We start from the raw sequence: 5,782 nt of genomic DNA, 5'->3' as shown, positions 1-5,782 counted from the left end.
CATTGAGAAGCTCAGGACAGGTTCAGTTATCACCCACCATTGGCAAAACTCAGAGGCAAGGATTAAGACCCAGAGAGGTGAAGTGATTTGCCCAAGGCTTCACAGCAGGGCAGGGTCTAGATCTGCCAATCCCAGACCTAGAATCTCTATACTACACAAGGGTTGACAATCCAGTCTGTGGAGCTAAAAGTGATAGGTATGAAGCTATACAGTAAAATGTGGGAGCTGGCACCCCTGGCCTGGGCTATGCCCACACCCTACTTCTTTGTTTTTTGTTTTTTTTTAACTTTCATACTGTCAAGAAGAGATGTTCACAGTGTGGAGCCCGGGGGTCCAATGTGAGGTTTGAGATAGTATGTATCCTAGCACAAGGTCTTTACTCAATAAAACACAACTTTCCATGTTTACTCAAGAGAAAAGATGCTCACATCTGTCTGAAGGTCCTCTCTGACATAGGCAATGCTGGGGAAGAGATCCAGGAACGCCTTCTATCGCCTACATGAGCTAGTGTTAGGTTTATTTTGAGAAAGCTGCCTCTAGCCCTGCAGAGAGATATGCCTGCACCTAGGCACGGGTTGACTCTAGTTCGGGTAACAGTACTGATGTCTTGTTGGCTGGATGAAACTCGGAGCTCCAGCCTCAGAATCCTGGAAATGGAGCCCACAGCTGTTTTCTCACATGGCACTGATCGGTTGTTGCTCCCAGTATCTTCTGAGAAAGGAAGAACTGGCTCCATAAAGGTAACATGGGACATAGTTACTCGAACTGTCATGAAGAGAAACTTCTTAATCTCATCAAGTTGGTTTTTCCCCTCCAAAATTGCTCCAGACCCTCTTCTGAAGGTAACTATGCTGGGGGCGGAGGAGGAGTGTTGGGAGGGGGGCGGGAACAGGAGGGACAGGGCCCTCTGGCTCCATTCAAAATCTCCTTTCTTGGCTTTGGCACTTTTATGGCCTTTAATGACCTCTTATTGTGCCCTGATTGCCAATCAGGGCACACGTAATGACCAAGCAGCATCACTTAGCCCTTATTCTGATGACAATGGCCAGAGCGGCCAGCTCACTGTTTTGACATGAGCGGGGTCACAGGGAAGGATTTCAAACCAGTGACATAAAGATCACTGACCAGTCAGTACCCTGGAAGCCTCCGTTGCCAGGGCTGGGACAAAAGAATGAACTCTGAACTTTTCCTTTGACAAATGGAGGTCATTAAAACCATGGTGGGGGCCCCTTCAAAGGCAGGTGTAGACCCCGATGTCCCTCAAAGCACCTAATAAAGAGAGAACAGGCGATTGTGTGGGACTCGGAGGAGGGAACTTCTGAGCGATTCAGTCAAGTGTTCAAAGAAGTCAAGGATCTTGGGAGAAGGATTGACAGGGGCCAGAAGTGCCTGGCCAGCCCACCATCACCCATTCAATGGGTGGCTGCCCCAATTGTTCCCAAGCAGAGGCCAGCACAATAAATGCTTCTAAGTCCTTTCAGAGGTATCCTGGGCTCCAGGGCCCTGGGCTGGCAAGAAAATCCAGAGAAAGCATAGCTACCATCCGGCACTCTCAATTGCAGCTGTGTTAATAAAGTGCCGAGAGGCCTCCAAGCAGCTTAAAATATTAAAGGTTTCTTTTAAACACCTGGAAGATAACATCTAATCGCTAGATATTGTTCCCAGTTATAATATGTAAACATATCAACCCCACCCCCCCAACACAAGCAAATCCCAAACAGAAGCTTTCCCTGAAACCCTCCATTTCTACTTACACTGGGCACCCTGTAAACTCTCAATGTGGCTTCCAGACAACCCAGCCCCTCTGCTCCCATTCCCACCACCACATAGCCAGCTGGGGCCACATGCTGCCCCTGAAGGGGCAGAACCAAAAGTGCTGACCCCCCTGGTCAGCAGGACCAGCCAACTAAATAGATTGCCTGCAAATGACTTGAGTCATCGAAGTTCAACCATGAAGGGAAATAAAATCTCGGGGAATTTCTCCGTGTGTGTGTGTGTGTGTGTGTGTGTGTGTGTGTGTGTGTGTGTGTGTACATGTGTTTTCAAAAGGTATTTTTGCTTTTCACGAAAGTCAGGAATTTTGACATTCCCCCCCCCCAAAGTCTGTGTGGGAAGATGGATAGATTTGGATGAGATGAAAGCTGGGTCTTGGGGGAACAGAGCTCTGAATGCATCATTAAGGGCATTTGCTGGACACATTAACACACACGCACACAGGATACAGAATTCTTAACCGATGTGAGGGTTATTAATGGTAACTCGATCAGATGAGAAGGGGGTGGATTGGTAGCCACAAAGCACAGAGGAAACAACTGTGGAGACAAGCAAACAGAGGGTTCACCTCCCGAAAATGTGCCCACAAGACAGAGTCACATCCTTTGCATGTGGGTTCTTGGGCAGACGATGGTGTCGGCAAGGCTAAAGGAAAGGGTGATGACTTGCAGATCCCAGAGAGGGACACACAAAGATACCCTGACAGAATTCCACTTGGACTTTTGTTCCTGCTAAACAGGAGAGCAGAATTATGCTCACCAGGCTACAGAAAGGCAAAATGTAGGAGGCTTTAGTGGGAGTAAGGATTTTCCCTCTTTCCAATGTGTTTAGGAACCTGGTCTGAGTCACGAGGACAACTCACTACAATGCATGTCATAAACATCTTCTACACAGAGGAAACAACACTTTCTCTCTGCCTCAGAAGATCATAATGTATTGCAGATAACCGAATAGTAGGCAAGTAGGAGAAAATCTGTTTGAATTACAAGCAAATGAGGTATTCTCTCTTATCCACCACAGATTCAGAAAGGACCCCAGCAGACACCTACCATCATGGCTGCACTTTCTCCAATGTATGTGTGCCTAAAGAAGTCAGACACAGCAGGGGTCAGCCCCATAAGTGATAACTTAGAACAGGGTGGCAATTGACTATGATGCTAAACATTTTAACTATTCTGAAGTTTCCCACTTAATACTTTCAGAACATGATTAATGATGAGGAATTGGGTCTGTCAACAGAGAAAGTGCACATCAGATGACCACTGTATACCTTCCTGAGCTATGGGAATAGCTAGAACTAGCCTAGTGTCCTTGACTTCTCAAAATAGCCAGCTCAAACATTCCAAAGAAGCATTGCATTTTCATGCAATGGAACTTTGGGGTACTATGACCTGAGCCCCAACAGATGAAGAAGCCCAACAGAGCTGTCACCTTCATTGCAAAGATGGACACTGAGCAGATTACTCAAGTAATACGTTTAACTATTACCTTAAATACAGTATAATATTATCTGAAATATAATGAGTAATATCTGAAAACAAAGAGTGTTCTGAACACCTGAAGATCTGTCCCCATCCCCCAGAAGGCCTAGGGAGAGGTCCTGTGGCATAGGACACCAGAAATGGCACTGACACAGACAGAGATGCCCCAGGCAGAGGAAAGGACGTCTACAAAGAACTTGCCACAAGCGATGATGGCTTAGAATTTCCTAAGTAGGGGCAAGCAGCAGGAAACTTTCATTCCCAGATACCTCAGTTTCTCTGTACATTCAAACACTAGAATCTGGACTGAATTGGGATGGCGTGCACCTAGAACAAGAAACGGAGGAATGGGTTATCATGGACCAGTAGGGCTGCAACTTTGCTATGAGGCCAGAGGAGGAAGAGAAGGGAGTGAGGGTGGAAATGGGGGCATGAGCAAAGATGAGGAGGAAGAAGTGTGGAGTAGAGAAGGAAGAGAAGAGGAAGATAAAGAGAAGGGAGAAGGACAGAAAATTAAGATGGGAAGGAAGAAAGGAAGGAAGGAAGGAAGGAAGGAAGGAAGGAAGGAAGGAAGGAAGGAAGGAAAGAAGGAAAGAGGAGACAAGGAAATGGAAGGAGAAAAGGGAAATGTTGGCAAGAAGAAGAGGGAAGAAAGACAGGGAAGAGAAAGAAAAATTGAAAGGAAAGTTTAGGCTGTGGGATTTGGTCCTTTCGGGAGTTGAGATAGAAGTGTCTAGAAACATCTAGTAAATGGAAATCCACCCAATTGTTTGGTGTGCTCAACTGTCATGGGTGAAAACACGCACCTGCAACTGATATGAACCACCACCCCTCTCAGTCTGCAACCCCACTTGGGATGCCATTGTTGCATAGCAATAGCCCGACCCTGTAGCTAGGCTTTCCAACCACTTGCTTCTGAGCATGCTAGTGGAGAGTAATCATAAATTATTATCAGTACTAACTCCCCATCTCCTCAAGTTGTGTATAGAGCCACAAAAACCCACATCCCACTAAATTCTGATAGCTATTTGTGTCAAGTTGGAGAGACATTGATCCAGGTATGGAGATACATAGTCATGATCCCACCACTTGGGAGGCAGAAACAGAAGGATCAGGAGTTCAAAGCCAGCCTGGGCTACATAGAGAGAAAGAAAAAAGGGAGGGAAGGACAGAGAAGGGGGGGGTGCTTTAGAAGACATGGTTTTCTGAGACTCCCGTTTCTGAGCTACACAGAGTAGATGGCGAAGGCAACACAGGACACTGTGCCATTTGGAAGGGCCTCTGTGTGGTGTCTTCTCAGAGTGCTTTGCATTTTTCCAGGAAGCCTCTCCGTCTCCGTTAAATATGCGAGCATGTTTAATTGCAAGGGCTCAGGCAACTTGTTTATCTTCCTTGCACACCACCAGGGTGGCTCTCGTTTGTTATCTGGAGTGTGAAATGAACGCTGACAACAATTAATACCTCCTCCCAGGCAGCTCGGCGGCGCTCTGACGGGAAGCTGTGTACTTCCGAGCAGGCAGCTGAGGAGGTGGCGGGCCTGACTGTCACTCAGGATCCGAGGGGCAGCAGAGTGACAGTGGCAGCTGACGGCCCCTCCCGCCGCCTCCGGAGAGGCCCCCATGATAAAGCGTCCTGCTTTGTGGTGTAATCAACTTGCTTTACATGCTTACTTCCTAATGAGCGCCGTGTTTAAACAAGTGTAGAGAACACATCTGTCCGGGCCTTGGGACTCGAGGCTGTGTGACCAATTTCAGCATCTGAAAGTTAAATTAATGGTAAAGGGTTTAATTGTGAGTAAACAATACCGCATTAAGGGGCAGTAAACACAGCAGTGGGGACCCACCGACTGGCTCTGGTACCACAGATGTGGCTGCCTCCGTGTGACCATTAATAGTCCTCCCCGCCTGGACTCTCTGACAGCGCCTGGAAGACCATTTGTCATCTAAATGGTCCATCCCCTTCTCAAACATAATTTTGGCTCATGGTCCATTTGGGGGGCTGGTAGAGTATGTTCCTTGGAAGATGGGCCAAAAAAATTTTTTTTCCAAGCAAATGGGAAAAGTTCCAGTTTCTCTAAGGAGACTTGAAGCAAGTAGGAGGCACCATGGCTCCCTTACTCTAAACCGACATGGGTCCCAATGACTGAGTCTGGCTTAGACTGCAGGCATTGATGGCAGTGATTCCAAAACTGGTTTTTAAACACCCTAGGGTGTCGCTAACTAACAAAGGATGCCTCAGAACCAAATTAAGTTCCCTTAATTAAAGATCATAAAATACATCACAGAACATTCTGTTACAATAGGGGGAAGGAAGTGACTGTCACATAAAATAAACAAGGTCCCGCAATCCAAAAATTAAGAGTTATGCAACACGGGCTCCGCACCTTCTTGAGTTGTTGGTTATTCTCACTGCCACCAAGGGAACCAGGCCTGGCTGCTAGTGGGCTGGGTAGACTGGACTAGTGGGTCATGGGGGCTCTCCCCAGTCAGACTTTCCATCACCCTTGGCGATAGAAGACATCTTGGTGG

The sequence above is a fragment of the Mastomys coucha genome, unplaced genomic scaffold, assembly GCF_008632895.1.
Source record: "Mastomys coucha isolate ucsf_1 unplaced genomic scaffold, UCSF_Mcou_1 pScaffold22, whole genome shotgun sequence".
Lineage (NCBI taxonomy): Eukaryota > Metazoa > Chordata > Mammalia > Rodentia > Muridae > Mastomys > Mastomys coucha.
Note: the sequence above shows the minus strand (reverse complement) of the source record.